Raw genomic sequence first — 25,946 nt, 5'->3', positions numbered from 1 at the left:
GGGCAGAGGACATGGGTCGCACAGATTTTGACCGGATTTTGCGTTTGTATGTGGTTGGGGGAGGTGGTGGGGGTGTCGCTTGTGGAGGAGAATTGGGATTAGGGGGTATCGATGACAATGGAGAGACTTCGAGAGGAGAAGGTGGACGGGAATGGGGAGGGGACTCCATTGCCGATGGAGAAGATGGAAGAGATAAGGGGGAAATGAAAATGTAGGGGGAAATTTAGGGTTTACGTGATGAAAGTGCTAGTGGAGAAAACGGGATAGAGACGGTGAGAATGCCAGAAGGAATGGAGGTTGAAGGACGGTCGTGGGGTGAAGAGGCGGGAAGTGGAGGTGGGGATTTTTGTTTGCCGAAAATGAATTTGAATCGGGTTTGTAAGAGATTGCATAAGGGGAAAATGATTTATGCATAACCTGTGCACTCTTTTATACATGTTTCAGAATGATTTAAACTTCAGAGAAATGGCTTATGCACAAGTGCATAAGTCATGCACTGTCCTTATGCATGTTTCGGCAGGTATTGAAATCTTGGGTTGGTGGTCATGCAGTTGTGCATAAGTCATGCACCTTCCTTATGCAAGTTTCGGTGACCCTTGAAATTTTGAGGAGCGAAGTAATGCGGGAGTGCATAAGTTATGCACTCCCCTTATGCATCTCTCGGCAGAAGTGGTTTTTCAGAAAATCGGGTCATGCAGAAGTGCATAGGTTATGCACTCTGCTCATGCACTGTTCGGCAATTTTTTTGAATTTTGGTTGGTGGTCATGCAGATGTGCATAAGCTATGCACTCTGCTTATGCACTCTTCGGTGGGTTTTGAAATTCAGAATCTTTGGTTATGCAGAAGTGCATAAGCTATGCACATTGCTTATGCAGGTCTCGGCAACTTTTGGAATTTTCTGATTTCTAGTCATGCAGAAGTGCATAGGCTATGCACCTTCCTTATGCACCCCTCGGCAAGTTTGATTGTTCTGGGTTTCTGGTCATGCAGAAGTGCATAAGTTATGCACCTTCCTTATGCACCCCTCGGCAGAATTGGAGTTTTGGATTTTTGGTTATGCAGAAGTGCATAAGCTATGCACATTGCTTATGCACTCTTCGGCAGAGAGAGAAAATGAAGGATTTGAAGTTATGCAAATGTGCATAGGTCATGCACTCTGCTTATGCAAGTTTCTAAAGATGTGAAATTTGACAAAATTAGGCTATGCAGAGTTGCATAAGCTATGCACTCTCCTTATGCACTTGCAATAAAGGTGAAAAATGGCAAGAATTGTGGTTATGCAGGATTGCATAAGCTATGCAGTTGCTTATGCATAATTTAACAAGATCAAGAATGCAATAGAACATGGATTGCAAGTGTGAAAAATACCCTAGAATGAGGAAATATAATTCCATGAAGCATAAACCATGAGAATTTTCACCAAAAACACATCAATATATACAAAGTATATCAAAAAGGCATCACACAGGCATGTAGACATTGATCCTACATAAAAGACCTTTGAGAGCTATGCCATCTTGACTCAAATTCTGCAAATCAACATTTAGCACATAAAACTCCATAAAATCTACATAAAGTTGCATCTAAACACAAATGAGAAATGAACTCTCCAAGATTTGCCAAGAAAATGCAGCATTTCTACCTTGTATCCTATAACCCAAAGAAGCTCAAAACTGCAAAAATGATTCACTTACCACCATATTAACATTATAAGCACAAGTATTAAAAAAAAAATACACACCCAACCTCACCAAGAATTTAAGTGATCTGCTGCAGATTCTATTTTTCTGCTCTGCATAAACCAGATAGCAACTTCAGCAGTTCACCAACCTTTCTCCATTGATATACATCCAACCTCACCAAAAATACAAGCCATTTGCTGCAGACACCCTTTTTTTTGCTGCAGATTTCATTTTTCCTCTGCATGAACTAGATTGCAGCTCCTGCACAGATTATGCAGCAAAAACTTATCAGTTCTTTTGAAGGACAAAATTTTTCAAGTTAAGAATGACTTCCCCAATATTTTACCAGCCTTTCTTCATTGAATTACATCTACAAGGGACAAGATTTAACAATGTCAAAAATTGAATTTGGGGAGATTTAAGATAAAACAAAATCAATGAAAATGAAAGTAAATTAGCAAAAGCAAAATAAAAGGACTTGGGATGCCTCCCAAGAGGGCTAATTTATAGTCCTTAGCTGGACTCTTCACGAATTTCACTTAAAAGAGGTGAGGGATTGGAGAGCTTGTAACAGCTTGCTCCTATTATTGGGTCTCCAGTTATGTAATGTTTCAATCTATGCCCATTGACCTTAAAATTCCCAGATTTTTCACTCCAAATTTCAATTGCTCCATAACGGAAAACCTTAGAAATTCTATATGGACCAGTCCACCTTGACTTGAGTTTTCCAGGGAACAATTTCAATCTTGAGTTGAACAACAAAACTAAATCACCTTCTTTGAATTCTTTTTTTCTCAGATGCTTATCATGCCAAACTTTAGTTCTTTCTTTGTAAATACGGGCACTTTCATAAGCATCCATCCTCAATTCCTCAAGCTCATTAAGTTGTAACAACCTTTACTCACCAGCTTGCTTAAGATCAAAATTCAAGGTCTGAATGGCCCAATATGCTCTATGTTCTAGCTCCACAGGTAAATGACAAGACTTACCATACACAACCTAAAGGGAGTAGTTCCTATAGGGGTTTTGTAGGCAGTCCTATATGCCCATAAAGCATCATCTAGTTTGATAGACCAATCTTTCCGAGAATTGTTCACTGTTTTCTCCAAAATATGCTTGAGCTCTCTGTTAGAAATTTCAACTTGTCCTGAAGTTTGAGGATGGTATGGGGTAGCTATCTTATGCACTACACCATACTTCCTCATTAAGCTCTCAAATTGCTTATTACAAAAATGGGAACCCCCATCACTAATTATAGCCCTAGGAGCTCCAAATCTGCTCAAGACAAATTTCTTCAAAAATTTCACGACCACTCTAGCATCATTAGTTGGAGTTGCAATAGCTTCCACCCACTTTGACACATAGTCAACCCCAACTAAGATGTATCTATTACCATATGAAGGAGGGAATGGCCCCATAAAATCTATTCCCCAAACATCAAATAATTCCACTTCAAGAATATTATTTAGGGGCATTTGATCTCTTTTTGACAAATTTCCACTCCTTTGACATTTATCACAATTCAACACAAATTTCCTCACATCCTTAAAAAGATTTGGCCAAAAGAAACCAGCTTGCAAAATTTTACTAGCTGTCTTAGAGATTCCAAAATGACCTCCATAATCAGAAGCATGGCAATGATGCAAAATACTCTGTACCTCCTCTTCAGGAATACATCTTCTAATTAGACCATCACAACATCTCCTAAAGAGTAAAGGATCATCCCATCTATAAAATTTTACTTCATGCAAAAACTTTTTCTTTTGTTGCCATGTCATACCTAGAGGTAAAACTCCACAAGATAGATAATTCACAAAGTCTGCATACCAAGGTAGTTTAGCAACAAGAGAGAAAAGTTGTTCATCCAAGAAAAACTCATCAATAGGGATTTCATCCAATTCTTCACCATCCAATTTCAACCTACTAAGATTATCAGCAACTACATTTTCAGCTCCTTTCTTATCTCTAATCTCCAAATCAAATTCTTGTAACATCAGAATCCACCTAATGAGCCTAGGTTTGGCCTCCTTTTTACGGAGCAAATACCTGATGGCTGCATGATCTGAAAATATAACCACCTTTGAGTCAATAATGTAAGGTCTAAACTTTTCCAATGCAAAGACAATTGCCAAAAATTCCTTTTCAGTTGTTGCATAATTTGTTTGAGCCTCATCCAGGGTTCTACTAGCATAATAAATAGCATAAGCCTTTTTGTCCTTTCTTTGACCAAGAACAGCCCCAATTGCATAGTTGCTAGCATCACACATAATTTCAAAAGGTAGGCTCCAATCAGGTGGTTGCATGATTGGTGCAGTGATAAGAGCTTGCTTCAACCTGCAAAAGGCATCCAAACACTCTTGGTCAAATACAAATGGTGTGTCATTACTTAACAAATTAGATAAAGGTTTAGCTATTTTAGAAAAATCCTTGATAAAGCGTCTGTAGAACCCGGCGTGTCCTAGGAAACTTCGAATTCCCTTGACATTGGTAGGAGGAGCCATCTTCTCTATCACTTCAACTTTGGCTTTATCAACCTCTATTCCTCTGTTAGACACCAAATGTCCAAGCACTATCCCTTCCTGAACCATGAAATGACACTTTTCCCAGTTTAACACAAGGTCAGTATCTGCACATCGCTGCAAAACTTTAGAAAGGTTAGCCAAGCATATATCAAATGAAGATCCATAAACAGAGAAATCGTCCATAAAAACCTCCATTATGTCTTCAATGAAATCTGAGAAGATTGCCATCATGCACCTTTGAAAAGTGGCTGGTGCATTATATAACCCAAATGGCATCCCCCTATAAGCAAAGGTTCCATATGGACAAGTAAAAGTGGTTTTCTCTTGATCATTTGGATGGATAGGGATTTGAAAAAAACCTGAATATCCATCTAAATAGCAAAAGTAAGAATGCCTAGCTAGTCTTTCCAACATCTGATCAATAAAGGGAAGTGGAAAATGATCTTTTCTAGTGGCAACATTTAATTTTCTGTAATCTATGCACATTCGCCAACTAGTCACCGTTCTAGTGGGAATTAATTCATTATTTTCATTTTTGACAACTGTCATTCCACCCTTTTTTGGGACAACATGTACTGGGCTCACCCAAGTACTATCTGAGATAGGGTAAATGATCCCTGCATCAAGCAACTTCAAAATTTCCTTTTTGACAACTTCTTTCATATTTGGGTTCAACCTCCTCTGATGTTCAATAGATGGCTTACAATTTTCTTCCAAGATGATTCTATGCATGCAAAAGTGTGGGCTTATTCCCTTAATGTCATCTATGGTGTATCCTAAGACTTTTCTGAATTGTCTCAACACTCTTAACAACTTATCAGCCTCTAATGTACTCAAATTTGCATTTACAATTACTGGATAAGTGTTATTAGTGCCAAGAAATTCATACCTGAGCTGAGAAGGAAGTTGCTTAAGTTCTACCTTAGGTGCATCTTCTTCCTTGAATGATGGTTGCTTAAATTCGACTTTTTCCTTTTGTGTGAGTTGAAAAACTGGAGCAGAAGTGAATGGTGGACTTCCCTCTAAGTGTTGAGCATATGCAGCTACATGAGGGTTGTCATAGTCTATGCCTCTTCCATGAACCAGACAATTTTCAAGTGGATCTTCTGGATATTTCTTTCTGAAGTGTTCTTCAACCAGCTCATCAATGATATCAACTCTCAAGCAAGTATCAGCTTCAGAATGATGCTTTTTCATAGTGTTATTAATATTGAAAACCAATTGCTCTTCACCAACCCTAAGAGTCAGCTTTTCTCCTTTCACATCAATCAATGCTCCTGCTGTAGCCAGGAAAGGCCTTCCCAAGATGATTGGAATATTAAAATCTTCCTCCATGTCCAAGATGACAAAGTCAACAGGTATGTAGAACTTCCCAACCTTCAGAGGCACATTCTCCAAAATCCCTTCAGGATACTTGATTGATCTGTCAGCTAACTGAAGAGAAATGTGGGTTGGCTTTAGATCTCCCATGTTGAGCTTCTCATAGATGAAAAGGGGCATAAGGCTAACACTAGCCCCTAAATCACATAAAGCTTTTGTAGAACATGATTCTCCAATGTGGCATGGAATTGAAAAACTCCCTGGATCCTTGAGCTTTGGAGGAAGTTTCCTTTGGAGGATAGCACTACATTCTTCTGTCAAAGCTACAGTTTCATCATCTTCAAGTTTCCTCTTGTTTGAGAGAATTTCTTTCAAGAATTTTACATAAGAGGGCATTTGTGAAAGAGCATCAACAAAAGGCACATTTATGTAAAGTTTCTTCAAAACCTCTAAGAACTTCCCAAATTGCCTATCAAGCTTGGCTTTGTGAAATCTTTGTGGAAAGGGAAGCTGTGGCTTGTAGGGTTCAGGAGGTATATATTTCTCTTCCTTCTCTTCAATTTTCTCTTTACAATTTTCTGCACTCTCTTGTTTTCACTCTCATCGATTATTTTCTCATTTTCTCTCTTCTCACTGTTTTCACTCTTCTCATCATTTATAACTTTTCCACTTCTTAAAGTAATAGCTTGACACTGCTCTCTTGGATTTTCTGGTTGACTTGGAAGCTTTCCAAAAGACTTAGCACTTGAGGAGGATGCTTGTTGTGCAATCTGGTTTTCGACGATACATTATGTGTTTGCATCTGTTCCACCTTGCTTTCACCTCTCTCATCTCCTCATCATGCTTATTTTGGTTAGCAAGTATACATTTGCAATAAAGCTTGATGGTGGAATTTCGTTCTTGCTGTTTTGGTGGAGGGTTCATATTTTTCTGCTGAAAATTAGGCAGTGGTTGCCTATTTTGCTGATATGTAACTTGACTCTGCTGTTGTGGTTGAAAATTCTGATTTTGAACTTGATTTTGCTGATTTCCCCATGAAAAGTTGGGATGATTCCTCCAATTTGGATTGTAAGTTTGAGAATAAGAATTCCCCATTTGTTTGTTTCCATAATTACCAACATATGCTGCTTGTTCTCCATAGTCTACTCCACAGCTGGTTGTTTCCTCTGCATAAGCCACTTGTTGTGAACTTCCAGCTGATGATGATGAACTAACCAACATACTCAAATCTTCCATCTTCTTAGCAAGGACATTTGTAAGTGCATCAAACTTTGCATTAATCATGTTGAATGGGTCAAGATCATACATTCCAGCAGCTTGCCTCTTTTGAGTTGGAGCTGGTCCTCTTGGACTACTCCAAAGATGAGTATTCTTTGCAATTTTCTCCAATAGCTCATAAGCTTCATCTTCATGCTTTATAATAAATTCTCCTCCTATTTGAGCATCAATAATTCCTCTGATTGCAGGAGTGACATTTGTGTAGAAATTCTGATTTATCATCCATTTTGGAATGGCATGATGTGGGCATAATCTCTCTAATTCCTTCCATCTCATCCATGACTCATAAAGAGTTTCATCTTCTCTTGGTCTGAAAGCTGTCATTTGATTCCTCAGCTCTTGAGTTTTTCCAGGTGGAAAATATTGTGCAAGAAATGCATCAGTGAGTTGCTCCCAATTTATAATGGAGTTGTGAGGTAAAGAATCAAGCCAATCCAATGCTCTATCTTTCAAAGAGAATGGGAATAGCTTCAATCTTGCTGCATCATCAGACACTCCAGGTTATTTTTGCATGTCGCAAATCATAGCAAACTTCTTCAGGTGTGTGTGTGGATTTTCAGAAGGATGACCTCCAAATTGAGAATTTTGAATCATTTGAAGAACTCCAAAATCCATCTTGTAACTATTTGCATCAATCCTTGGTCTTGCTATGCTCTCTCTCAAATCATCAAAACGTGGAAAAGCATGATCCATCACACTTCCCCTAGGCACGTTTGCATTAACAACTTCTTCTCCGTGGGCTTCATTTTCATTATTTTGACCATTTCCAGCATTACCAACACCAATTCTAATTCTTTCATCAGCCATGTCTGCTTCAATTTCAATCTCTCTCAAAGCTTCCTTCCTTTTTCTGGTCTCTTTCTTGTTGGCTTTACAAAATTTCTCAATTTCAGGATTGAACAGTAAGGTTGTGTCACTTGAGCTTCTAGCTCTTCTCATAAAAGATTAAAAGTACCTGAAAAAGAACAAACAAACACAAAAATGAAAAGATAACAAAAATAAAACTATAATCAACTAAAATAATCAAGAATTCAATCTTAAACAAACAACTCCCCGGCAACAGTGCCAAAAACTTGATGCGTCCCAACCGCAAGTGCACGGGTCGTACAAGTAGTATAGAAAAATATCGATCCCACGAGGAGTCGTGTTAATGATTGAATTTTTGATATAAAAGTTGACTAAATCGAAGTATCTATGAAATTAAAGAAGTGAATTGATGAGTAATGGAGCGTAAAATCTATATGTGCAAAATCAATATTCTATTTAACAATGTATTGCATTAAACTAAAATTGCATCAAATTGAAATAAGCAAGTTCAAATATGGCAATATTGAAAATGGCAATCAATTAAATTCAATTGAAAATTAACAATGGTAAAAAGCGATTAGGAGTTCGGATTTCATATTCGAGCTATTTTGGGATTTAAATCGGTTATCCAATTTTATGAAACTTATGGGTTTTAAGGAGATTAATTCTTAAATCCTTTGAATTCCCTTTCGAGTGAGACAAAGAGTGCCTTAATCAAACTAATCATACTTTCGTGGAGTTAGAATTAATTAAGACCCATTAAGTTCTTTAATTAATCTGTGAATCCTCTTAATCCTTAGCCTATTTCTAGGTCTAAGTTAATTAAGTCTAATTTCTTGATTATCTATCACAAGGTCTTCTCCTTTGATTGCTTCAACCATGGATTAAGAACATCACTTACTGGGATCATACACTAAGCATGTCATTAAGCATACAAGAAATGAATAAAACTCATTAAGACCACAAAATATGGATTACCCAATCAAAATCCACAAAATATCTCAAATATTACAATCCTTACTCCAGAATCAAATGTAAACTACTCACTATCCATAATGCTTACAAGATATGATGAGTTTAAATGGAAATAAAGCTTTAATCTAAGCTAAAAAGTAAGAAATTAAACACTAGAAATGTAGAAAAATGTAAGGGAAGAAAGAAATCTGCAAATCTTGGTTGAGAATGGTGTGGAAGGTGAAAGTGACTCCTCAAATTCTGCCTCTCTTCTCCTCTTCTTCTTTGCTCCTTGTCTCCCCTCTAAAATGGGAAAATGGGACTATTTATAGCATTTTTCTGACATGGAGCCCTAAAATAGTATGTTCTAGGAGGAATTGATTGAGGGAATCTTACGCGACTCATTAATGAACTCTTTATGGGATGCAACTTATGCGATCCCTTATGCGATTTCGGTGGTTACGAGTCACTTATGCGAAATCGCATGACTTGGTGCATAGGTTATGCACAATTCCGTGAAGGTGCATAAGGGAGGCGAGAATGTGCATAAGCTATCTTGTCTCCTTATGCACATTTAATTTGGTTCTGGCGATGATCTTTCTCCTTATGCAGATCTGCATAGCTTATGCGGCAAGTGATGCACAATTTGGTCAATGCATATTTCAGCTTGAAAACTTGTTTTTGACATCTTTGGCTGTAGAAGACACTCCTCAATGGCAAAATTCTCTTCAGTCCTTCAAAAACACCATTTTTCCTACAAAACAAAGTAAAAATTACAAATTAATCCAAAATCGACAATTATGAAAAACTAACTAATTTACTAATGAAATTAGCTAAAAGTGACTAATAATCAAATAAAATGGCTATGAATTTAAACCTAAATGATTATGCAAAATGTATGCATCAATGTACCATTGTATTCAAACATTTTTCCTTTCTCATTTATACATTCAAGAATCTACTTTTGTAATTACAAATTTTATATTTCAAGTTGAGTTACTAATATTTTATGAATTCCATTTGTGATGGGCATATAAGCCCTAACTATCTATTCACATCAATTAGGTGACTTATTTATCATGTTTCAAGTAATCCATGAAAATTTCATGGATTTCAAATTTATGCTCTTAATTTCCTTTTAACAGTTTTGACTAAGATGCATAGTCCACATTTGTCATACAATTCTAAGCATTTAAGCTTAGAATTGGTTCTAGGTCTTCATCTTAGTTTGTTACTTATTTTGATTACTATTCACCTTACTAGTCAACCAAAATGTTGACTTTTTCATACTTAAGGGATATGTTAATTCTAATTACACCAAGATCCCACATTTTGAGTTTTACATTTGCTAGTATTAATTGCCAATTGCAATTTAAAGTCCCCTAGATGCATTTCTAATTTCAAATTTTGAATTTCAAGTTTTGGTGTCACTATTCACCTCATTGGTCAACAAAAATGTTGACTTTTGGATAGAAAATAGGTGTATTGGTTTTAACACCCCAAACATACCACATTTTGTATTTAAAACTTGTTGGAATTGATTGCCATTACCATTTCTATGCTTAAAACCAAAAGGGCAGAATTTTCAGTTTTTGAAGCCTAATTTTACTGTTCCATTAAGCCCTGTTACAGTGGGAATTTGAGGAAATGGTAAACATGAAAGTTGTTCCTTATTTTGTCTAGTTGAATTTCCTTTTTTGAATCACTCAATTTGGAGTTTTGTAGCTCCAGATATGGTCCAAAAACCATAACTGGCCGGATTGCCAAAACTGCAGAATTACCAAATCTACAGTAACATGAACAGTGACTGTGACTGCCATTTGGGTTAAGTTCTGGCCATAATTTGGGGTAGGTTTCTTCATAAAAGTTGTTTTTCTATGTCTTAACTTGTTGCTGTAAAAATTTCAGGTCAATTGACCATTTCTACAGTGAGTTATGGCCAAATGAACAGTTAACTGTTCATTTGGTCATTTCTGCAGGTGCTGTTGCAGGGTATCCGGATTGGGGCCAACTTTTGGTCCTCTTGCTTTGGTCTTTTGGGCATAGTTTCTTCAGAAAAAATGTGCCATTATAAGCCTAGTTTCATGTCCAATTGGCCAAACACCAATTGGACCTACACAGCCAAAGTTATGGCAGTCCAAACAGGCTGGACTCACAGCCTCATTTCTGCTATCTTTAGGCAGCCTACCAAAACTCTTTGTAACCCTCTAATGCACTTCAAATTATGGTCAACTTACCTCAAATGGTCACTAATTGACCATTAAAATGTTCTTTCAACATCACATACACAAAGTCCAAATTTCTCTCTAAAACCCTAATTCTCAAATAACCATTAATGCACATACATCAATTCAACATACTTAATGATGTTTATGTCTCATACTCATGTTCAAGACCACCCATATACAACTTAAATTCATTCAACACTCATCAAAACTTCCATCACTAAGGCTGCCAACAATTTTTAAGTGGCCCATACATGGATATGTTCTTTTGATTTCATGAATTTCTAACTAAATCCATATACCTAACTTCAAATTTAAAGAGAAAAATGGAGAGATATAGCACTAACCTTAGTGGCAGAATTTTCTCTTGTTAATTCTTCACTTTCTTTTGTTTTCTTGGCTGCCAAACACTTCTCCTTGGTGTGGGTATAATTTTTAGTGAAAGGAGTAGGAGGAATTATGGTGAAAAGAGGAGAGAAATGAAGCTTTGGTTGAAAATCAATGGAGGTTCGGCTATGGAATTTGAAAGCTACGGGTGAGCTTTGTGAAGGTGGTGGCTGCTGGAATTTTAGGAGCTTTTGTTGTATTCTTATACATATTTTATTAGTTAATTTAAGTGTTGACTGAATGTGATTGGTGGGTAAGTGTTTAATGACATCATATGATGTCATAATTAGTATTTTCTTTCATTTTTTTCTCTTCTCTTCTCTACTCATTTTCAATTTAATTTTTAGCATTATTTATTCATATTTTAGATCATAATAATTATTTACTTAACTGGACAAGTCGGCCAAAAATCACCTGTGAAGGCGAAATGACCAAAATGCCCTCCGTTTGGCTTAACGGGTCAAAATTGTCTGTACCAATTGAAAAATTTTTCTAAATATTTTCTTGGCATTCTAATGTCATAGGAACCTCAATGACCCTTCTCTGGAGTCCCAAAAATTATTTTATGAATTTTTCCCCGGGTCTAGGGCTCCTCGTTGCGAGAACCGCAACTTCACTCTGGTTACCCATCGCTTGGGCACCGGCTCGTTTAACTTGGTTGTATTTTATTTCAAAAATTTTTCCTAAATTTTTCTTATTAATATTTGAGTTAATTATGGTTCCTCACTTTAGTTTAAATATTTTTCCGGACGTTCTAGCTGTCCGGACCGACACCGGTCACCGGAACAGTAGAATGTACGGAGTTGCTACTGAGAGGGTGTTACACTTAATAACTTAAGAATAGAATTTCTAACAAAATATCAATGGACCTTTTCTATTACACATAAATATATTATGTAAACAGAAAAGTGAAAATGCCTTTTATTAATAAAAATATGTACAAGATACATGCTAAATGATATGCTCTAGGGCATACTACTAACACACCCATCATTCCAAAGGTTTTCACAACCGTTAAGCTATCTCAAATTTCCCATCTCTTTACCCGCAAAAAATATGTTAAGGTATTTTGAAAGCTTTCATAGCCCATAAGTAGTTCCCGAATTCCAACTCTTAACCCAACTAGGGTAAGACACCATCTCAGTGAGATAAGCCATCAGTTTCATAATCTCTTGGGGATAGCACACCACATATCTCAAAAGACTTCCACAATCTATTAACAATTCATAATCGTTTTATCAATCCTTGGGGCTTACTCGTCCCCACACATCTCGAAGACTTTTACAGTCTTTTTTAAGCAATCCCGAGTATTGTATCTCATTACCCGACAAGGGTCATTCACCATCTCAATGGCTTTAGGGCTACCATTTGCCCCATATTTTCTAATGTTTTCTCAATATCGATCGTCTCATTTTTTGTCCGACCAAAGTCTCAAATGATGTTACTCGCTTGGCAAATGTCATTTGCCAATTTCGCACCCCATTTTGCCCATGTTAGCATCCTTTGTATTGATGATCCCCAATTGGTGTATTGCACTCGCATACCACCTCTTAAGGACTCAACAAGATCAAGAATACTCATTTGCATATCACTTATATGTTGTGCATGCCACAATATGTTTCTAATAAGGACATCATGCCCTTCCCCCATTTCGGGGTTGTATACTCCGCTCACCCTTTCTCAAGGTGAACAATCTGTTAGCTTTCATCGCTTTATTTAACAACCATCGCTTTCCATCGTTTCTCATTATTTTTGTATCTCGTATGCATCACACCATCGAAGGTTTCTCAAGGGAGGTATGGATTATTATCCATCACGAGCACTGGCCTTGCTCTGATACCAACTGTCACGGGGCCACTTCCTAGCTCGGCGGTAGTCGTCTTGCGCCTAAACTTCCACCCAATCTAGGCGACCTACGGCGTATTCAAGGGTCTTTCCCCTTATAGAGGATCTCAAATGTTCTTATAGAGGGTCTTTCACGTATCTAGCCCAGTAATGGAGCATTGATATTCCTTGTAGCACGATGTCACCCTTCATTGTGTACATCCACAAGCATCGTCCGAAAGCAAGGCAATAAGCATCATCCGACCGTATGGCTGAACCCAAAGCCAATGTATAATATTTGTTCCCTTATACTGAGTAGCGTCATTGGCCCTTATACCGAGCAGCATCGTCGGCCTTATATGGAAACCTCAAGCCTAGGAGAGACGTGCACTATAAGCCCCTCAGCCTTGTAGTGTCCATAAAGCTCCTTCTTCTTGGTGACACCGAGCTCCTTTCTCACTAGAGCACGATGCCCGCCGCCTAGTACCATGAGTACATAGGGAGCTCACTTAGAGTCACGCCCTTGCAAGCTTTCTACCTTGCAAGCTTCAGTTTCAGATCATTCCCCTATCCTTCTGGAAACAAATTATGGTAGATGGACTGGAAAGACATGGAGATTTCAAATTGAGAATTTCTGGCTATCTCATTCTGATATCTGTGATGTTGTTAAAGATTTTTGGGATGAGACTGTCAGGGAACAAATTAGCAATTGCATTTTATTGTGTGGGCATAAGCTTCAGGAGTGGGGAAAAGCCTTACGGGGTGGTTTTAGGAAAGAAGTGGATCAGATAAAAAATGAAGTGTGTGTAATCCAGTGTAAGGAGGATGGTATTTCTATTTTTATTAAGGATGGGTTAAAAGAGGATCTTAATAGAGTTTTATCGGAGGAGGAAATTTTTTGGAAGCAGCGTTCCAAAATTTTTAGGCTTAAAGAAGGGGATAGTAACACCCATTTCTTTCATGCCCAAGCTTTCTCTCGAAGAAGATCAAATTATGTAGAAGCTCTTCAAGATTCAAAGGCGCATTGGTAAAAGGACAAAGTGGGGATGAGACATTACTGAGTGTTTCACTGATTTATTTTCTGCAGCAATCGGAGACTATTCTAGAGTGGTGAACCTTCTTGATCCAAAAGTTCTTTATACGATAATGCTAGACTATTAGCTCCTTCTCGGTGAGGAATTTAAAAAAGCAATTTTCTAGATACATCCTGACAAGTCTCCTGGTCTTGATGGGATGAACCTGGCATTTTATCAAAAGTTTTGGCATATTATTAGTGAATCAGTGGTCCATTGTTGTCAAGAGTGGTTAAGGACTAGTATTTTCCCAGATTCTTTAAATGACACTATAATTATCCTTTAGTATTTTCCCAGATTCTTTAAATGACACTATAATTATCCTTATTCCGAAGAAGGAGAATCCTGGTTCGTTGAAGGATTTGCATCCCATTTCTTTGTGTCTTCTTATTTGTATAAAATTGTAGCAAAGGTTTTAACCAATAGATTGAAGCTTATTTTACCCAATTTAATATCTTTGGCCAATCGGCTTTTGTTCAGTCGTCTTATCACGGATAATATTATGGTAGCTTTCGAGGTTATTCACCATATGAAGAGGAAAACAAGAGTGAAAAAAAAGGGAAATAACCTTAAAAGTTAATATCAATAAAGCATATGATCGTGTTGACTAGGAATATCTTTGGTTGTCCATACTTAAATTGGGTTTTGATTATAAATGGGTATAATTAATTATGCTTTGCGTCACATCTGTTTCATATTACATTTGCTTTGAATGATGTGAATTTTAGCCCTATTAGGCCTAATCGAGGTCTTAGACAGGGGATCCACTATCACCCTATTTGTTCATTCGTGTGCTGAAGGGTTATCAGCTTTGTTTAGGTAGGCTAAGAGTAGGGGTGATATCCATGGTTCTAGGATTAGCAGACGTGCCCTAAGTGTGTCTCATTTACTTTTCTTGATGATAGTTTCTTTTTCTTACGGTGATGTTAAGGAATGTCATACTGTTAAATATATTCTAGCCACTTACGAGGATGCATTTGGTCAAGCCATTAATTTTGAAAAATCTGGAATTTTCTTTAGTGCTAATACTTTTGATGCAACTAAATTTGAAGCTTAATATTTTGGATGTTTCTACTCCTCTCAATCATGGTAGGTACTTGGGCCTTCCGTTCTTAATAGGCAAGAATAAGAAGCAAGTGTTGGCCTATTTGAAAGAGCGGGTTTGGAAGCATATATGCAGTTGGAAGGGTAGGTTTCTCTCTCGGGATAGTAAGGAAATTTTGTTGAAGTCTGTAGCTCAATCTATTCCCTCTTATTGCATGAGTGTTTTTGGTATCCCTATCTCTTTATGTGAGGAGCTGCAAAGAATGATGAATTCCTTTTGGTGGGGTTCTAATGGTAATGGGCATAGAAGAATTCATTGGTTGTCTTGGCATAGGATTTGTTCAAGAAAAGAGTTCGGAGGGTTGGGTTTTAGGAATCTCCATTGTTTTAACATAGCAATGTTGGGTCAGCAAGGTTGGAAAATTATTTCCAATCCAAATGCTTTTCCAAGTAGAATCCTCAAAGCAAAATATTTCCCAAGAGGGGATTTTTTTAGATGCTAAAGTAGGGTATGACCAGAGTTTTGTGTGGAAAAGCTTATTGCAGTCCCAAGATTTGCTATCTAGGGGTATCGGATGAGAGTTAGAGATTGGTCTAGTATAAATGTTTTGGGGGATCCTTAATAGAGATCATAATTTTTGTAACAGCCCGATCCTTCTCCAGTTAGTATTGTCCGCTTTGGGCCGAAGTCCTCACGGTTTTAAAACGCGTCAATGGGGGTTACGAACTGTCAACTTATGAACCCAGCATCTCTCCCGTGTTTTGTCGATGTGGGATTTGCCTAGGGTGTTACAATCCACCCCCCTTATGGGACTCAGCGTCCTCGCTGAGGTTTGCCCCACCATCGTTCAAGGTTGCACGCGGAGCGGCTCTTATACCACAAATGTAAAGGCCCGGCCCACTAGTGATATTGTCCGCTCTGGGCTGAAGCCCTCACGGTTTTAAAACGCGTCACTATGAGTTACGAACCACCAACTTATAAACCCAGCATCTCTCCCGTGTTTTTCCGATGTGTGATTTGCCTAGGGTGTTACAATCCACCCCCCTTATGGGACTCAGCGTCCTCGCTGAGGTTTGCCCCACCATCATTCAAGGTTGCACGCGGAGCGGCTCTGATACCACAAATTTAATGGCTCGGCCCACTAGTGATATTGTCCGCTCTGGGCTGAAGCCCTCACGGTTTTAAAACGCGTCAATGGGGGTTACGAACTGTCAACTTATGAACCCAGCATCTCTCCCGTGTTTTGTCGATGTGGGATTTGCCTAGGGTGTTACAATTTTTATTTGGATACCCTGCTTATTGAGGGTTTAAAGGATTTTAAGGTCTCGATTTTGATAAGTGAAAATGGTTCTAGTTGGAATGTGAATTTGATTTCTGAATTATTTCTTCCTAGTGATGCAGAAGCTATTACCCGAATTCCTTTAAGTATATCTAGGAGGGAAGATTTACAGATCTAGCATTTTGCCAAGTTTGGAAAATATATTGTGAAATATGGATATCATTCTATTTTTAATTCGGTTGAGAATACTTCTATTTTTGTTGTGCTTGGAGATTGGAAAAAGGTATGAAAAATTCGTGTCCCTCTTAAGGTTACAAATTTCCTATGGGGAATGTTAAGAAGTATCCTTCTTATAAAGTCTAACTTTAGAGATAAGGGAATTAATATTGAGCTGGGTTGTGTAGTTTGTAATGCGGTGGAAGATGATATGCATGTTTTTATTCATTGCCCCCTTACGTAAGATTATTGGCATGGAGTTGGTCATCATCCAGGTGCACGTTCTTTCTTTTCGATGCATGAATTATTAAGTTATTTCTTTAATGTTGGATGATGGGGCTATGGGAGAGGCATGTGTGCAGATGTGGAATATGTGGTATCGAAGAAATCTGCTTCTATGGCAAAGGCAATAAAGTACTGCCTAGTCCTTAATAGCCTTTAATAGTAATTTTTCTTTTTTTTTTTTTTAAGAAATAGAGAAAAATGTGAAAATTTTAATGTGAAATGTAGAACTATTTTTCTTTTTTTAATAGAGGGTTGGAGGAATGATCTGAATCTTGCAGGTGAGTGACAACTATTAACCAAGTCAAACTGATTAATTATTAGTTAGTTATTTCTTAAGAAATTCATTTATATTTAAAAAAAAAAATTACCAAAGTAAAAAGGTAAAAAAGATAGTTACTAATTTAGGTTTTTTTTCTTCATTTAATTACTCAAATTAAAATTCATTACGTATGATTGCTATTTTATTATTTATCACTATTTATATGAGCTTTTTATTATTCAAATTAAATCAGGCCTATTATTTAAAACAAAATTTTATTCAAATAAAATTTTTCTGATTGAATTTGCATAATAATTAACAAGAGTAATAAAGATCTAAAATTGATTGCTAATTAAGTTTTCCATCTATTGTTACTCTTAATTAGACATGAACATTTTTTTTTCAAAGATAAAATATAAGCACATACGGATTAGTAATAGAAATAAATCATCCTTAAAATTATAGTAATTTATCAAAGTCTTTGTTCGTATATAACCTACAATCATGTACATTCCATAACTGATGAGAAATTCTGAAGGACCAACTCCTTTGGCGGACGGATATCGACATTTTTAGTCTTATATGCAATGAGAAATGAAATTTACACTTTCCTTTGATAGAAAATGATGGAAAGTCAAATAAATTTAATATATATAGATCGTGGGAATTTATTAATTGCTCTTCTAAGATAGTATATTATTATTATTATTATTATTATCATTATCATTATTATTATTATTGGATATTCTTTTTCAGCTAATTAATTTTTTACCATGAAATTTTTTTTTTTCTAAAAACATGAGATTTTTCACAAATGTTTGCTTCAAATAGATTGCTATTTCTTATTTATATTTTCACAATCAATTTTACACATGAATTCAAATTCCACCTTTTAAATTAATTATATTGGATATTAAACACTTTAGTAATGAATTTATAATAATTTATATTTCAAAAAGGTATTCCGGCATGGATATAAAAGCATGCATGAAAGAATATATACAAATAAAGCGATAGCGATAGCGATGGTAGTAACAGGGTAGTGGTAGTCATTGTAATAGGATAGTGGTAGTGATGGTGACAAATTAGGATAGTAGTAGTAGTAATAGTGGTGGTGGTAATATTAATAATAAGTGAAAAAATCAAAACAAGTAATTATGATTATATCTATTTTTATTTGTAATGATCATTACGTTACTTTAAGCATAATTGATTATATAATGTAATTGCCATGCCATTACATTAAAGGTAATGTTTGGTATGGCTTAATCAAAGTTGTAATATGCGATTATATTTGATATTTGATTATGTTATTTGGTAAAACAAAAAAAATTAACATAATGGAATGACAATACAAAAATGGATGTAATCGTGATTACATTACAACTTTGATTATACCTTACCAAACAGGGCCCTTTAATGTAATGGAATAACAATTATGTAACGTAATTAATTATGTTTGAAATAACATAATGGTTATTATATACAAATATAGATGTAATCATAATTACTTGTTTTGATTTTCATATTTATTGTCAATACTATTACCACTACCACTACTCGGCCTGCTTGCTACTACCACTACTACTCCTACTCTGTCGCTGCGATCACCACCACCACCACTATCACTATCATGTTACCAGCATCACTATCACAATCACTTGACTGTACTATTACCTCACCTTACCACCACCACTACCATCTAATTACCGCTGCCGTCACCACCACTACCACTTAGCCACTACTATCACTTGACTATCAATCACTATAACCATTATCACTTATTATTAACATTATAAATAAATTAAATATTAAAATAAAAATTATTATTATATTCTACTACTTACATTTTTATTTTGCAAACAAACAGAGAAATGTAATGACAATTGCATTACATTATATTATAATTTTGATTACATTACATAATTGATTACATTGTATTATAATACACTCTACCAAACATAACCTAAATTTTTTTATGTTACCAAACAACATAATCAAAGTTTTAATGTAATAGCCTTATATTATGTGAAAAAAAGAGAGATTTTTTTTTTTATTGTATGACATTGAGACGTTGTTGAATTTGGTAATGGAACTTCAATATTAATGTAGGAAATTAATGAGGCATTGGAGAAGATGGCTCTGAGTACTGACCAAGATGTTGTAGCCTCTGTTAGAAGGTATATTTATATACACATTACTGTATTTTCTGTCACCTTGTTTCAAGGCTGATTTTACACTTTTTTTTTTTCCCATTTGAAACAGGCATGATGAAACGATTGAGACATATCAAGCAAGGAAGGGACCTACCAAAGAACATAACATCCTAGGAAAAATTGGTCAGTTATACAACCTTCTTTTAAAAATTCAAATTTTTGTAGAAACTAATATAGACCTAATTAAAAATGGATAGACAATGCATTAATTTTAAAACTTAAAATTAAACAAGTAAGCAATATATACATATTTCAATATTTAGCTAATCAATATTTTAAACAAAAGTTATAAAATAAATAATTGTTAAACAATATAATTTTCAAAATAATACATAAATTTACAAACTAAATAACAAAACTCTAATAAAATAAATAGTTAAGCTTATATATTAATTTATGATTTTCTGGTAATGCCTATTTATGGGTTAGTGGTTCACAAGTTGACTTGTGAAAAAAATAATAAAGTTTTTCATAAATGTATTAAATTGAGTTAGCGGGTTAACCTATAACATGACATGATTATTAGGATGCATTTAGTAGAAAGTTAAAAAATTAAGGGTTAGATGTTTGTAAGTTTGAACCCAATTGCACTTTAAGGAGAGTGTGGAAGTATGAAAAATGTGAAGTATGAAAAATGTTATAAAATCCCTCTTCTACTAAGGATAAGAAATTAAAAGGACTTTAAAAAAAATGCAAATCAAATCAAAATAGGTAGAGTGATGGGGAGTTCAAGATCTGTGATTTCCAATAGGTAATATCACCAACTCCCACCATTATTAGTTTGAGTTACATTCTATTGCTTATGCAAATGTATTTAGATTATGTTTGGTAGAGCGTAATATAATGCAATTAAAGTTGTAATGTAATATAATGTAATTGTCATTATATTCATATGTTTGGTTATAAATATAACTAGAGTAATGTAATGATAATTTTAATTTTAATATTTAATTTATTTATAGTGTTAATAATAAGGGGTAGTGATTGAGGATTGGTAATCGGATGCTAATGGTGGCTAAGTGGTGGTGGCAGTGGCGACAGCGGTGGTTAGGTGGTGATGGTGGTCGCAAGGTGAGGTAGTGGTGGTGATAGAAGTGGCAGTGGCTAAATGATGATATTAGTGGTCAAGTGGTGGTGGTAGTGATAGCGATGGTAGTAACGGTGGTGGTGGTGGTGATGGTATTAGTAGTATTGGTGATGGTGGTGGTGACAAAGTGGGGTCGTGGTGGTAGTAGCAGTGATGGTTGAATAATGGTGGTAGTGATAGTATTGACAATAAATAAAAAAATCAAAACAAGTAATTATTATTACATCTATCTTTATTTGTAATGATCATTACATTGCTTTAAGCATAATTGATTACATTATATAATTGTCATTCCATTACATTAAAGGCTATATTTAGTAAGGTGTAATTAAAGTTATAATATAATCACGATTATATTGCATATTTTTTTATATTACCAATAACGTAATCAAATATGCAATGTAATCGTGATTATGTTACAACTTTAATTGCGTCCTACCAAACATGGCCTTTAATGTAATAGAATGACAATCATATAATGTAATCAATTATGCTTACAATAATGTAATGATCATTACAAACAAAGATGGATGTAATAATGATTACTTATTTTAATTTTTTTATTTATTGTTAATACTATCATTATTACCACTACTTAGCTACCACTGTTACTACCACCACTATTCCTACTCTGCAACCACCACCACCACCACCACCATCACCATCATGTTACCACCATTACTATCATTATCACTTGACCACACTACTACCACTACTACCAAACCTTGCACCACCACCACTACCAAATTACCACTGTTGCTAATGTCGCTACCACATACCACTTTGCTACTTGACTACCAATCATTGCAATAATTATCACTTATTATTAATATTATAAATAAATTAAATATTAAAATAAAATTTATCATTATATTTTACTACTTATATATTTATTTTGTAACTAAATTGAGTAATGTAACGACAATTAAATTACATTACAATTTAGATTGCATTACATAATTGATTATATTGCATTATATCAAGCTTTACCAAATGTGACTTAAATTTTTTTATGTTATCAAATAACGCAATCAAAGTTTTAATGTAACGGACTTATATTTTGAGAAAAGAAAGAGATTTTTTTTTATTGTATGACATTGAGACATTGTTGAATTTGGTAATGGAACTTCAATATTAATGTAGGAAATTAATGAGGCATTGGAGAAGATGGCTCTGAGCACTGACCAAGATGTTGTAGCCTCTGTTAGAATGTATATTTATATACATAAAAGTGTATTCTGTCACCGTGTTTCAAGGCTGCTTTTACTTTCTTTATTTTTTTCTTTTTTTTTTTTTCATTTGAAACAGGCATGATGAAACTCCTGAGACATATCAAGCAAGGAAGGGACCTGCCAAAGAACATAGCATCTAGGGAAAAGTTGGTCAGAAGCATATCAAAATAATATAGTTCAATTGCTTTTGGGTTTTTCATTTAAAACTAAGAAGCATTACCATGATTTTTACAAATATGTTTCAGAAGATGAGACTTGACTGAACTATATTATTTTGATATGCACTGGAGTTATTGCCTAATTTAAGATCTGAAAAACTCCTCATATGGTTGATTTCTTGGTTACAGAACTTGGATACAGTAAGAAAGCAACAGAACAAATGGATGTTTACAGCTTTGGTGTTGTGCTTACTAGAACTCATAACTGGCCGTCAAGCTGAGCAAGCTGAACCAGTGGATTCACTTGATATCGTGAAGTGGGTTCGAAGGGAAATCAACATAACCAATGGAGCAATCCAAGTTCTAGATTCTAAGATATCAAACTCTTACCAACAAGAGATGCTAGGAGCTCTAGACATTGCTATTCGATGCACGTCTGTAATCCCAGAGAAACGACCATCAATGGTTGAAGTTGTAAGAGGAGTTCTATCTTTAAGCCCAAAAACTCAACTTCCAGGTTCGGACTTCTCAATGCAGGAGGAGAATTCAGTTCCAGTTTAAATGTTGAACAATAGATTACCCCTTTTCCTTCTCTTTTTGTTTCATGTCTTTATATGTAAAAAATGCAACTTGATTTCACATATGCTATTTTTACTCTCCTCTGATCGAGGAAAGAAAGTGTTTGCATGGCATTCTCTGTTCTGGGTTGGATTTTTGTACCAAATTGGTTAAAATTAGTACTAGAAGTTCATAACATTGATTCTTTTGCTGAGCATCTCAATATTGCTACCTTATATGTGGTTTGCAACTAATTAATACTTCAAAAAGTATAATTTAATTTTAAAATATTAGAAACAAATAAATTCGTAATTTTGTAATAAGAATTACATATAAGGATTCAAATTATAAACTTTACAATAATAAGGACATGAGTATATATCATAAATCTTTTTCAGTCTCCCCGAAGGGAGGTTTCGGATCTTCTTTGTTGGGATCTGCAGGACATTGCTTGGTCTAGAGTTGTTTCGGTAGCTCGGTGAGTTCATTCCTTTCAAGTTTTGGATCTTCGATGATTCTGTTTTGAGGGTTGCATGTAGGTTGATGATCTTCAATTAAAGGGCTTTTATAGCCGTGCTTGTGTGCGGTCTTTGGTTTTGAGGTCTCTGGCTGGAGCTGCGATGGTAATAGTCGAAAGCAGTTTGGAGGCCTCTAGTTGGTGTTTCGACTTTTGGCTCTACGGTTTGGTTTTTGCACAGTGAGAAGGTTTCCTTGTATTGGCCGTCTTTGAATTTTCGTGAACGGCTTCTACACCATAATTGGGAAGGCTTTCTTGATTGCTTATAGTGCCATGAGAGCTCTGTAGTAGTCCCCTTTGCCCGGTACAGAGCTGGGTTTATCGTTCTGCTGATATTCTAGAAGTTTGCTTTGTTGTGGCAGGGTAGCTGTGCTTGGATGGGCGATATTAGTCGTTGACAACGGGCAAGCAATGGAGGAGGACGGCGATGGGTGCTCTGTTAAGAGGCTCTACAGTCCTAAGGTTGATTTAGAGTTTGGTTTTTGGTTGGGTCTCACCGATTTGATTTGATTTGGGTAAATGGGCTTGCAGGCAACACTAAGAATTCGACATTTAAACTGAGCTAGACCAGACATATTCTGATACCATATTACAAACTTAAATTAAACAAGGAGACGAGAAAATGTTACTAGCCAAACAATAAGCCTACTATTTCAAAATGCCAAACAGGCATGTAAGGTTGCATCACTTCAATGGAGTTTTCCAAGTGGGCATTTTAAATTGTAGGACAATTTTAACCAACCTTACAATTTTAAATAATGCTTTTATATTCTATAATTAACTGTAAATATAAATAACAAGGTTATTTTTAAAAAGTTAAATGTAAAAAAATTCAAATCCTTTTGACTTTTCTTCTGAAATTCACTATCCTACCCAAAACTTAAAAATGTATCAACAATTAGGAAAGATCTATTCATCAATCTTATAAAATTAATATATAACGTAATATATGAACAATATAATAAAATAATATTAATTGCATCTATAAAAATATATACTATGAATACTATGAGATATATGAGTGCTCAAGAAAGAACAATATTAAGTATATATTTAGTAAACTAAAAAAATAATATAATAAGTTTAATTATTGGGCCTTGGGTATTGAATTAATTAATAAAATAATCATTTAAAGTATTAAAATTGAGGTAATAATGGTAATAATAAAAATACTTAAAGAAAAATAAATACCTAATATAAATAGCAATAACCATTAATTATAAAGAAATTAATCTTTGTATATTAAACATCACGAGACAGTACTAAGAATAAGTGTCATGTGTCAACTCTAAGAAAAATCTTACATACTCTCTCTCTCTCTCTCTCTCTCTCTCTCTCTCTCTCTCTCTCTCTCTATATATATATATATATATATATATATACACACACACACACACTTTTACAATTAAACTATAAAGTTTGCATAATTATTGATTAAACCCTCATATTTAATTGATATTTCAAATTGATCTGATCGTCAATAAACCATTAGCATATTTAGGGGATTCCACGTTAGTTGCCATATCATTACTGTAGAATTCATATCAATCAAACTTGAAGCTTTATTTGCAATTATGAAAACTTTATAGTTTAAATGTAAAAATTGACTAACTTTTTTTTTTTTTGGCAATTACCCTAAGTTAGGATTTTTGACGTGGTTTTTCTAGCGATGACATGGTAGTTGAGATGGAATTCCCATTAATTATATTAATAATTTTTGACAGGTTGGGTCAATTTAAAACATCAATCAACCTTCAAAATTTAATTGCAAAAAATACCAAATTCAGAATTTTTTTTTTTGAAAATTGACCCTATATAAACACTTGCATATTTATATAGCTCAAATAGAATACATAAAACATCGGTATTAAGCTAATTCTATGGTGTATACCAAGACTAAAAATTGGGGTTAGGGATTATCATTATGAAATTCAACTAATGGATGCAACTGGCACAAGCGTAGGAAAAAAAAATATTTTTCACAATGATCTTTGAGCTTTTGAGTGCTCGCGAATCTTATCTAATTCACTATCGACTCTTGGTGGAGTTTTGTCGACCCAAAGATATGTCTGGAATACCTAAAAGACATCAATGAACTAGAATTTTTTTAGATACTGCAAGTACACCACTAGAATTGTCGCGATTAATATCAAAGATAACTAAAATTGTTTTCTCTCTCCTCATGAAAATATTGACAATGTAAAATTGTTCTCACTTGATATTGTTAGAGGTGTTGGGATGTCATCGATGAATAATTTTGTAAAAATTTCCTTTATAATTTGTAAATTCAAATGCATTATGGTTGTATTTGGATTTGTGGTATTGAGTCTTGCTCTAATGGTATGAAATTCTCTCGCCTACGGCAGCGAGTTTTCCTATTTTCTATGAAATCTAGTTTCAAAAACCTAACACTTGCAGAAGATAGATGAAGTGGAGGCCTTTGATCTTATGGTTGCGGAGCGGGGAGATCACCGGGCAAATAACTTGAATATACATTGGTTGGGCGACTTTTGTGATTATGCTTAACTTTAGTGCAATCGTAATACACTTTCCCACCTTTGGAAGCTATGGAGGGTGTTTTGATACGAGATTTGGGATCGAATCTTTATTTGATTCAATTTTTCATCTGTGGATCTGCATCGGGTGTGAGGCGGTGGGCGTTGGTCATTCAATAACCATTTGTGGGTGACTCACCATTTGCAACCTCGCGAGGATCCGTTTATAGTTGAGTTGAATGAAGCATTATTCTAGGTCCAAATTCACCATATGGCGGTGGGCTATGTTAATGAAGCTGTTGCAAAATTAAAAGGTGATTTTATTGGAAAATTTATTTATTATGACACTACCATTAGCAAAGGAGGCTAAAGAGTTACATGAGGATTAGAGTTGCTTGGATATTCGGATGCCCCCTCAAGCGTTCGAAGAAAGTCTTAACCAAAGGTGACCATGATTTTACTATTTATTTCCAATATTCTATTTTCTTTGCAAGTGTCTTGGGCATAATAAGAGTTTTTGCCAAAA

The 25,946-nt window shown here is 35.2% G+C and overlaps 1 non-coding gene across 1 annotated transcript; it reads left to right on the top strand.

Annotated features, from left to right (window-relative positions):
- Nucleotides 1-7,035: 7,035 nt before the first annotated feature.
- LOC131177528 (small nucleolar RNA R71) lies at nt 7,036-7,142 on the top strand. The gene has a single exon (XR_009146971.1). It is a non-coding gene; the product is annotated as a small nucleolar RNA R71 (small nucleolar RNA).
- Nucleotides 7,143-25,946: the final 18,804 nt, after the last annotated feature.

Source organism: Hevea brasiliensis, unplaced genomic scaffold (genome assembly GCF_030052815.1).
Source record: "Hevea brasiliensis isolate MT/VB/25A 57/8 unplaced genomic scaffold, ASM3005281v1 Scaf538, whole genome shotgun sequence".
Lineage (NCBI taxonomy): Eukaryota > Viridiplantae > Streptophyta > Magnoliopsida > Malpighiales > Euphorbiaceae > Hevea > Hevea brasiliensis.
This window is presented reverse-complemented; position numbering and strand designations above follow the sequence as displayed.